General features: G+C 39.1%; 1 protein-coding gene across 1 annotated transcript in view; it reads left to right on the forward strand.

Moving 5' to 3' along the window:
- Window positions 1-11,544, forward strand: part of TRAPPC3L (trafficking protein particle complex subunit 3L) — a 42,373-nt gene that overhangs the window by 11,629 nt on the left and 19,200 nt on the right. The window lies entirely within an intron of this gene.

Genomic DNA, 11,544 nt, shown 5'->3' on the forward strand with positions numbered 1-11,544 from the left:
ATGATGTCACCACACATAGTAGAAAGTCAAGTTAGAATTTAACTCTTCTCACCTTATTCCAGTGCTTTTTCCAAAAATTGTTTTTTAAAAATATACCTTTGAAGATTTTCTTCTATTATAATCATTGTTCTGATCAAAAATGAGAATGTGGATTTTGCAGTACAGTTACCATAGCTGATTTTAATTGTAGTAATGAAATATTAGAGAGTTGAACTGTAACTTAACAGGCATAAATCTCTTTATTTATTATAAGAGCAAGTAGAAAATACAATCGTACTTCTCTCTGGTCTAAGGTCTAAAAAAACAACCTCCTTAGTTACACAAAAATATATTTCTTGGTTTCCAAACACATTTATGATAAAAGTTTTATTATTAGGAGAAGCTAATTAGAGCTAAACTTGATCATTTAAATCAAGATTATCCAAAAGGGTAGGCTTGACAAGAAGTATTATAATGTTACCTTTTAAAAGTAATTTAAACAGGAGAAGCTCTGATCCTCATCAGATTCAGAGCAATAGTCTAATCAAGTCTAATGTAGTAGAGATTAAAATCTGAGTCCACATGCTGCTCAGCCACATTCCTGGTGTGTGACCCTGAGCAAGTCATTTAGCCTGTCCAAACCTCGATTTCCTTATCTGCCAAATGAGACCTCTTTCACTGGTAGTTCTGATTTTCAGGTGTTGCTTTCCCGAGCTAAACTCTGGACACAGAGCTATAATCGTAAATAGCTCAGTGTGTTGGTTGTATCTTCCAAAGCATCCCTTAGAGCAGCCATTCCTGCCAGTTACTGACAGTGTTTACAACTGCTTGGCTGGGTACAAGCTCTGTTCATCAAAGCTGGGAAAGCTTTTTACCATCAGGTCAATGTCATTATGATGGTTGCTCCAAGGGGTAGACAGGAAATTTATCAGTTTTCAGTATAAACATCAGATCATTGGTGCTGTCACTAGAACGTGAAGTTTTTAAACAGAGAAAAAATATGATATAAAATACATTAAAAACAGAAAAAAAAAAAACCCTAAAACTTGAAATTCTGATTCTTAGGTTAAAAAATTAGAACCCAATATATTGTGCTTGTTGGAAATTCTGGAAAGCAAAAATGAGATCTTTTCCTTTTAACAGAATAAGTTGAAATTTTACTATAATTAAATGATGTGAGCAATGATTTTTTTCCTGGTGAGTGATATAAAATCAATGAAATAATTGAAAGAAAATGTTCATAGGAGACAATATAAATGAAGATGTCTAAAAGCAGGGAAGAAAATCTAAATGGAGGATGTTATAAACATAAATTCCAAGGCAAAAGATTTAGGAATATAATCCAGAGAGGAATCTAAATGGCAGAGGGATTTTTTCCCAAGTAATAAATCATTTTTATTTCAATAAAGTGGTCTGTTTAAGATTAGGGTTGAGTCTGTACAGGATTCCAGCAAATTACATTTGCTGGTCATGTTTCTTTTATCCTGCTTCTGATCTGAATTCACAAAGCTGCCAAGGCTGATTCTACTCAAGTAATTCAAATATTTTGAAGCCTAACACTCCGGAGTCACTTTAGAATGGTGGCAGCTCCACAGCCATAGAATTGCAATTTCCAATACAGATCTGTACACAGAAGCACTGATTTAATTTTTCAGCAGGGACATCCAAATCTAACTTTATTAGACATTTTCTGAGGGGTGTGCCACAGCTTAGAAGGTGAATTAGTGAGGGGCTAGTCAGGAGACAGAAACCACATAATCATTCCAACAAGAAAGGTTTAATATAGAACATTATTAATTATTTACAAGGCACAGGCTACTAAGAAAGGAAAAATGTGCTAAAGAATACCGTAGTGCTGAGAGAGAATACCCAAAGGAGGAACACATTTTGAAGCGGGCCCTCTTCCCAGGGCTGGAGTTCAAGTATCTTCGGAGACCTATGCTTGTAGCCCATGGATGGGAGAAAAGGCCTCTTGGTTGCCAGGCTGAGACTGGTGGGCAGGGAATTAAGGATCAAAACCGTAAACAGGAAACCCCCACGGGGGTATAAGTGGGCCGAGGCTGGCAGTGAGGGAACCATGGGCTGGAACCAGCCAGCTGGGAAGTGAGTGCCACTGGGTGTCCCATGCACTGCCAGCCACCATATCTGACAGGAGAAAACCAAGGAAGAGAAGTCCCTTCTTTCAGCTGTGTCCCTACACAATCTTCTCCTGGCAAAGGAGCCATGTGTGTAAGATCTACCTCCAGCATCACAAGCCAGGCAATGAAGAGTGGGTTTGGAGCTGAGAGGCAATAATCCGACAACCAGCACAGAGGCATGAGCCACTGTGACTGTTCCTTACATTTCTAGGGCCACTTTTTACTTCCATGGCCTTACGTTTGACCCCACCCAAACTGCTTGCCCACACAGGAACTAGTCTTGCCTCTAAGTGCAGCTTAGCAGGGTGGGACCAACATCCTGCAACTGAAATGCAGAATAGACTGAAACCACAATTTTCTATATGAAAACTTTTCTTCTGAAGTAAAGACTTCCTGTTGAACACTGAAATTTATGAAATATAGCCACTGCTTCTTTTGTTTGGTTGGTTGGTTTTTGTTTGGTTTTTTATTTTATTTTTTTATTGAAGTATAGTTGATTTATAATGTTAGTTTCAGGTATACAACAAAGCAGTTCAGTTACACACATACGTACATATGTATTTTTTCTTTTCAGATTCTTTTCCACTATATGGTATTACAAGAAATTGAATATAGTTCCCTGAACACTGTTTTTTTTCCTATGAATTTCTCTTTAACAAAATATATGTTCTCTCCCACACAACTATTAAATCTACTCTATTTTATTACTATCATTAAGTGCTACTAAATGACATTGTGGGCCAAAAACCCTGGAATACAGCTGGCCAATAACTTACGCTTGCTTCTCTGGAAGTCCAAGGAAGGGAGACGCAAGACACAAAGGCAGATAGAACATCAGCTGCCACCCAGTGAAAGGTATAGCAGGTTCTTGAGGCTGACTCCTTTGCTGTATAAGCATCTCATAGGTTTTACAGAAACCAGGTTCGTTTTCTGGAATGTCCATAGGTCTTCATGGGCCAAAAGGTGACACGTACTTTGCATTGCTGGAGGCAGGACTTGCAGAGTCAAAATGAGTAAGTGAACATAGCAGGACAATCTTAGAAAGGTAAGGGAACTCATGATCAACCTTACTGAGAACATCTTTATTATGAAAATAGAGCAACGTAAGTCTGCATTTTAGTTGAGTGTTTCAGTCACTCTGAGACATACAACACATACAATGCGTTTTGTGCCTGTTGCTCTTCCAAGAATTTGCTGCTGACCAGCTTCTTTTGTATGTATTTCTATCCTCCATCCATGTGAAGCAAAAATGTTTTAAGAAGAAGAACGGAAATAATATAAAATTTTCTCGAGTTACAAAAATACACATAAAATTTGACTTAATACTTTCTTGTATTATCCAGTGAAGTTATAGTTCATTTCTGGGAAGTATCATTATCCTGTGAAGTTATAGTTCATTTCTGGGAAATTTCATCTCCCCATCACGTCTGTAAGCTTTTCAAAGGGAGGAACAATTTCAGGCATTCCTGGGGTTTGGCCCACCGTGCCACGACAAACCAGCACATTGTAGACATTCATTAAACATTGTTGAAGTGAATTTAGAAAATATTTGAAGATTTTTTAACATCGACACACTGTCGCTCCTCCTGTTCTGTCCAGAAGAGGGCAGTGATCCACACTCATCTCCAAAGCAAAGACTCCTACCCCTTCCCCTCTCACCTCATTCTCACTACCTGCAAAATCCCCTTATTTCAAGCAATATTTGCTACAGTGAAAAATCCAATGCTCCAAAAGTGTCCGGTTGCTCACAATAACAAATCAGCAATAACAAGATTTGAACTACAATAGGACCCTGGACAGGAAAATAACTGACCATCATTAAATAATAGACAGTGAACTCATCTTTATAATTTTATTGAAACGTTTATTTTTTTCCATGACTTATATGAGTGTAGACAGTTTCAGGAGAAGAGGAAGATTCATTCTTGCTACACTGATGTCAACTCTGATTACAAAATGCAAACGTTAAATAGATAATCAAATCATCAAATATTATATTTCACTTAAGTTACTTAGTGGGCACATATCTCTTCCAGTTTATTATGAGGGCAAATAGAAAATACAATTGTACCTTTCTCTGGTCTGAGATCTAAAGAACATCTCCTTAGTTACACAAAAATATATCTCATGCTTTCCAAACACACTTATGGTAAGTTTTATTATTAAGAGAAGCTAGAGACAAACTTGATTGTTTAAATGTCATTTTTATTTATTATGGAAAATATGTGAAATGTATCCTGAAACTTACCATGGAGCCAAATTGTGTTAGGTAGACTCCTTTATGTTGCTCGCATTTGGATTATGCAGGTCAAAGGGGTTTATTGTAAGGACTTTCTGGGACACAACAGCTGGACCTCACGGAAGAACAGAAATTCACTGCATCTTGTAATCCCAGCAGGTGACATTTATGGTTCGTTACTTCTGTCTTGGGCCACTTTGGTGACTCAACCACTCTCTGATTATCATGCTCTTACAGCTACGTACTAATAGCTTTCTTCTCTTTATCTTCTCTTCACCTCAGTAATTCTGCTGCCTCCCAGTTTTTGCTGCCTTGTGATTTCTGCTTACTGTCTTTTCTCCAGGTATTTTTTTGTCTTCTGCCCAATCACCCAAACTGTGACTCTCTCTGTGTGTCTCATATTCATATTCCCAAAAAGAGAGTCTGTAGCCTGTGCAGTCAATCCCTACCCCTCCTCTGGGTAGAGCTTTCATGCTAAGCTACTTCCAGGCCCATAGCCAGACTATGGACTGACCATCTATGCTCTCAGATGCCCATCCTAGTCCATTACCTGTGGCCAAACAACAGGGTAACGAGACACAGAGCATGGCCATCATAGGGAACCCCTCAGGAAGAGGATTTGGGTATGAAAAACATCCTGAGATTTCCCAAACTGGGGTAAAATAATTGGCAAAGACTTTGTTCTTCCTTTCTAGGAAATTAGTAGCAGTATTTTATTTTTGGCATGACTTTTTTTTTATTGAAGTATAGTTGATTTACAATGTTGTGTTAATTTCTGGTGTACAGCATAGTGATTCACGTACACACATGTATATTCTTTTTCTAATTCTTTTCTATTGTAACTTGTTGTAAGATATTGCAGCTGGTTCTCTGTGCTGTACAGTAGGTCCTTGTTGTCTATTTTTTATATAGTAGTTAGTATCAGTAGCAGTAATTGATAGGCCTTACTTTACCCATGAAACTTCTGCTCACTTTATTCATCTTACTGACGCTGGTGTTTGTTTTCCTGTGGTCCAGAGGCTAAAATCCCTGTACAGAATAGTGTAGCTGGCTCCGTTTAGCATGCTAACTATAAGGTATTGAAGTAGAGAATTATCATTGTTACGCATTTTGCAGGTAATAATCAAGTAAGCAAACCTTTCCAAAAAGCAGATGTTTCCCCTAGGAAGCAGTCCAAGTGAAACTGCATTGTTGGTTGAAAGTAAACATCTTAGACCATTAGCCAGAGTTGGGCAGACATTTCTCAGAACAGGAAAGTCAGAGGGATGTTTTGGTAGAAGGGAGATAACCAAATTCTCCTAAGAAAAATGATGTTGTACTACAACAGATAATATTGTTTTTCTTTTGAATTTCTTACAAAGGAACCAATCATAAAAGTTTGTTATAAAAAGAAAAAACAAGTTTGTTTGGGTCCTCTAATCCTATGGGACTTTTGTTTCTCTTTTTCTAAATCTTTTGCAGTTCTTTCTCTTGGCATTTTGTGTTTTTTCAGAGAATGTTACCAGAGATGACCTGATTTTTTTTTTTTTATGTGAATAGGAAAACAGCCCAGGTGAAATGAACTTGAACCACTTTTCAAGTCACAGACATCACTGTATCTTAGGGGTTTTGTTTTGTTTTCTTTTTTCTTAAGAACAAGACAAAGCAAACAGTTTTGTTCCTTATGCTTCTGTGTTTACTTTCTCTCCTTTTTTTTTCTGATTCTCAGTGTCTCACCGTGCACATTTTTAAAAGAGATACTTTCCCTAGAAGTCACCATATTTCACAGTTGTGAGCATAAGCCTAAATAGACTGCACCCAGTACCACGCACGACTCGCAGACTGTGTTGACGTCATAATTGGCGCACAAAATGGGGATGCTTTTTTCTGTTCTTTGAACATTTTTTTTCTTGTACCAGGATGAAAATTTAAATCAATTTTAAAGTTGCCTCCATTCCCACACCCTCCCCCGACAGCGCTCACACACCCACCCACACCCACACCCACACCTTCCTCTTATGCACAACTTACTTTAAGGGGAAGCCCAAGAAATGCAGACCGAACGGCATAAAACGGAGGGAGACTTGGGACATTTTTATTGCTGGGCAATGCTTGCCCTTTGCTGAAATCTCTCCCTACGGTGGAGGACTGGTTTTTTGCTGTGATGTTCCTCTCAAAAGGTAGCTCGTTCGTGGTGCCTTCACCGCCTCGGGGCTGGGAGCACACGACGACCCCCGCCGAGTGGGCCGCAGCACCAGATGGTAATATGCCCTGGCTCAGCCTCCCCGTTCTGTGCTCCCCCCACACACACTAGTGGAGACCAACATCCACTCAGCTGAAGTCTACTCCGCCTCAGGCAACTCAAAGCTGTATCAAGATAACCTGCCAGGAATCCCCACACTGCGGGGTGGGAAGGGGGAGAGGGTGCAGGGTGGCTCCCACTCATTTCCCCTCCATCAGACAGCCGACTGCTGTGACTCTGTTAGTTACAAAGACAACCCCGCCCCCATCCTAAAATGTTTAGGCATCTTGCCACTGTTTTACATTAGAATAATTCGTGAACAGATGTTTGAGACTCTACCATTATGGTACGGGCTTCCCACCCGCACCCAAAAGGTTGAAGTGGGAAACAGGTCCTGGAATGGTAGAGCCCTTAAGAGTCTAGGTTGCATTTGGGAGCCAGGCATTCCACACTTGTGACCCGTGTAGGGAGCTGAAAGGGTGGAGCGAAGCCAAGTGGCACGCTCGGCGTTAATCCGAAGAGTCTGGGCAGACCCGGAGGGTCAGGTTCACAACCAGCCGGGTGGCGACTGGAGACCAGGTCAGAGAGCGGTTGTCAGCGCAGAGCAGGCAGGGGCGAGTCCCAGGGCTGAAGCACCGTCCTGGCCTCATTGCCAGCATCTTCCTAGGATCACTGCCTCCTTTCATCCTTCAACCAAACAGTGGAGGCTAATCAGATTAAGCCTAAATAGAACACCTTTCTTCACTATTACTATTTTTCAAAGCCTAACTCACAGTTTAGTGGTAGGGGCCCGTTGAATTGCCTGACTTTTTCCAACGTATGATATTAAAATAAGTGGGAGCCCTTGATAGACAGGGATTGAATTCCACAGAAGTCGCAGCACAGCACCACACAGCATTCCTGAGGAGGCTGGCCTCACAGTTAGCTGAATGTCAGGCCATTTTCCTACTTATTAACATTTTTAAGCAGGGAAGATGGGAGTGGAAAAAAATAGAAAGAAAAACCCCTTTATAGTCTGAAAGTTCACAATATTTAAAAAAAATTATGAATATTATCAGTAAAAGGAGCACATAAAATTTTTTCAAAATTCTTATTATTTGATGCAGAAATATGACAGACGAATTATTTAAAATGAGAAACTTGTTTAAACAAACAACCAATTAGGCTTAATTCTCCCCTCTGAGTAGGCAAGAACGGCCTTATATAAACACCCACAAGTTTGATCTATTCCCCTTTGTACCTCTGGGAGGGGTGAAAGAAGAGAAGTAGAGGAAGTTTTCTTTTGTGGAAAAGCTTGTGTGCATAACCACAAGTCTGTGGCTTCTGCAGACTAACTAGGTACAACCCAGAAGACCACACCAATTACTTAGGGCAGATTTACAGTAGAAAGGTAAGGCACCTGCAGGAAAGTTACCCTTAAACGTTTATTATGACTCCATTTGTGTAACATTTTTCTTTAGTCACAGAGAAAAATACCTCTTAAGGCTCAATTTTCAGTAAATTCTGCAAGTTATCTCCCCTTACCTAAGAATGCCCATCTTCCACTTCTGCTTATGACCAGGTCTTACAGGAAATCTGGCTTTATCTAGGCGTCTCATTTCCTCAGCACTATTACCAAAGATGTTCCAGGAGAATATTTCAACCTTCCAGATATCTCAGTACATGAAAATCTAGGCTGTCCTAAGTTTCCATTGGAGATTCTTGGTTTTATTTCTATTGCTTAACTTATTTGGATGACGTGCACGAGAGACTGACTTATGAAACAATCCTAAGTGTGTGGATTGAAAATAGCAATACTGTTGGGAGCATTTTGTTCATTTAACTATTTACAATGAAATTCCTTACCAGGAGATGAAAACTGTTGAGGAAGTATTCTGAGAAACAAAATCCCAAAGGGTAAAGCAAGATCTGTCAGTGCCTAAGGATTCAGAGACACTGGGAAGCCCAGCCATGCTCTGGGTCATCCCTGCTTAGTGTGACTCTTAGTTGGTGTTAGAAGTAGGATCTTGTCCAGACTGGCTCTGACCTCTCAGTGATGCCCCAGGGTAATGGTTGTCAATCCTTACTGCTCTATAGAATCACTCACAGCTTTCCCCCTACAAAATCCTGATGCCCATGCCCCCATTTTGACCAGTTAAATCGTAATCTCTGGGAATAAGGCCCAGGCATCAGAACTTTTTAAATGCTGCCCAGGCAATCTTAATGAGCATTACTCCTTTAGAGCAAGGGTTTTGTGTTCCTTGATGCTCTCAGGTGATGGCTGTAGGCACAATGTGGCATGTGAGAGCTGCTACTCCCAGTCCCTGAGTCCAATTCTTCCAGAATTACCACTTATTTTATCTCCTTTAAGTGTTTCAAATAAAATAAAATGTCATTGAAAAAAAAAGTGGAAAGAGTGGAGAGATATAATCAAGGAAAGTCTTGACTGAAACAAAACTCACCAGTGGTTGGGAAAACTAGCTTATGTCTTGGGGGGAAGGTAGGGAGAGAAGCTGTGTCTTCTAGGACCTCCACTCCAAAGAACATGGAAATTGATCAAACACTAGTTTGTAACTGTATATTTGTAACCATATATTTCTTTAACTGCTTTACTTCAAACACAGAGTCAGTGAAACCCATTCATAGTTAGTCAGCTGTTTAAGGAAGCAAGGCTTTTTAAAAGCATTAATTACTAGCCCTCATGTGTCCTTCCATGGCACAAATACCAACAAAACCTCCAGGAGAAATCGTCTCAATCCCACCAGCAGTCATTACTGCAGAACACATCCCTTTATGTTAAAAATCTAAGAATCAAATATTGTTACAGTGCAACCAGTACTCATTTTATAGATTATGTGCTCTGCCAAAGGATGTGTATATTTTGATGTATTGTTCTTAAGCAAAATCATTCATTATCATCTGAGTTGATACTTTATCCTACTTTTGAAATGCTGTAGATAATGTGATTAGGTGAATTAATTCATTTTCCCCAGTTTAACTTCAGTTTTCATTACAATTTAAAACTTTCAAAGATTTTTCTCTGGCATTGGTATGACTGTAGGGCCAGGAAATCTGAAACTACGAAATGATGGCTGGTCAAAAAGAAAGAGGTACTCTAGAAGATATAAAAGTTAAAGTTTAGCGATTATTCTGTCTTTTCTGAACTTTCCACTGCTGAAAATTTCTTCTTTATCAGTTGTCATTTTTAACTAAAGAAATAAAATAAGAAGTGGATCTCACTGATACAGTAAACTAGAAGCACAGTTTGAACATAACTGTCTCAAATATCTAGAAACCAAAGGTGAAAAAGCTGTGCAGAAAGGAAGAGAGGCCAGGGGCTCAGACAGAGGCCAGAAAGCTTGGAGACAGACATCAACTCCCTGGAGTGCACCACGAAGCCAGCTCACTGGGAATTCATGTGCCACTGGCCTTGAGATTTAGGATAACAGAATTGAAAGAAACTCTGACATGTACTAATCCAACACTCTAATAGTACAAATGAGGAAACTTTTTTAAAGATTAAATGAACACTTGAGGATACATCAACCTGAGGCAGCAATTATGTCCAGATTTAAGCTCTATCTCTTACCTGTGGCTTAACTTTTTTGAAATTTAGTGTTATTCATAAAAATGGAAACAATAATACCCCCTTCCCAGTATGCTTGTGAGTATGCTTGTGAGATTTTAAATGTAAATCATGTGCAAAGTATCCAGCACATAATAGTTTGTTAATAAATTTTAATATTGTCTATCATCTTTACTGGAGTAGCAAAATTTAGCATATGATCTCTCTTATAGCTAGACAAGCATTTTTTCTGCAGAGCTCAATTTTAACAAACTGAACATTGAAAATATTATTTGAAGCTGCCTAAAAGCAGGGGTTTTTTCCAGACTCAAATAAAACATTTTATATTTGTTTTTTTAATTGAAGTATAGTTGATTTACAATGTTGTGTTAGTTTCAGGTGTACAGCAAAGCGATTCAGTTATACATATGTATACAGTCATACATTTATATATTCTTTTTCAGATTATTTTCTATTATATGTTATTATAAGATATTAAATATAGTTCCCTATTTATATTTAGTGCTATATACAGTAAGTTCTTGTCATTTATCTATTTTATATATAGTAGAGTATAAATGTTAATCTCAAACTCCTAATTTATCTCTCCTCCCTGCTTTGGTAACCATAGTTTGTTTCTATGTCTGTGAGTCTATTTCTGGTTTGTAAATAAGGTCATTTTTTAGATATCACATATAAGTGATACCATATGATATTTGTCTTTCTCTCTCTGACTTACTTCATTTAATATGATCATCTCTAGGTCCATCCATGTTGCTGCAAATGGCATTATTTCATTCTTTTTAATGACTGAGTAGTATTCCATCGTGTGTGTGTGTGTGTGTGTGTGTGTGTGTGTGTGTGTGTGTACACCACATCTTCCTTATCCATTCATCTGTCGATGGACATTTAAGTTGCTTCTGTGACATTTTATATTTGTAATAAAAATATTCCAAACTCCAAAACGGATTAAACTAACCTAATGCTCTTGACCAAAATCCTACTCAAGTAGCTATAAGTACAAAGGCCCTGGCACTTGCCTCACCTCCAAGTAGCAGCGGCCTCCTCCTGAGGTTACTCTCCATGCTCAAGTCCAGCCTCAGTAGCTCAGCTTGCCCTTTTGCCTCTCCTCAAACCTCACAGTGTCCCAGCACACATTTTGTACTTCATTAACATTTAGTTAGAATCCAATGCTATAAATGATTAAACTGGAGCCAGATCCTTCCTTGTGTCAGCTCCTCAGGGCAGTCTAGGCTCCCTTGGGGACTTTGGGCAATGATGGGATTGGGTTGAATACATGATAATGATCAAGGAAGCAACCACACAAAGGAGAAAAATCTTCACCCTCACAGCTGCCACATAAAAGGTGCATGAACAGATCCACTGCTCCTTGCTATTTACCTCATGGGTGAGGGGCTACAAA

This window comes from Camelus bactrianus, chromosome 8 (assembly GCF_048773025.1).
Source record: "Camelus bactrianus isolate YW-2024 breed Bactrian camel chromosome 8, ASM4877302v1, whole genome shotgun sequence".
In the NCBI taxonomy this organism is placed as follows: Eukaryota; Metazoa; Chordata; class Mammalia; order Artiodactyla; family Camelidae; genus Camelus; species Camelus bactrianus.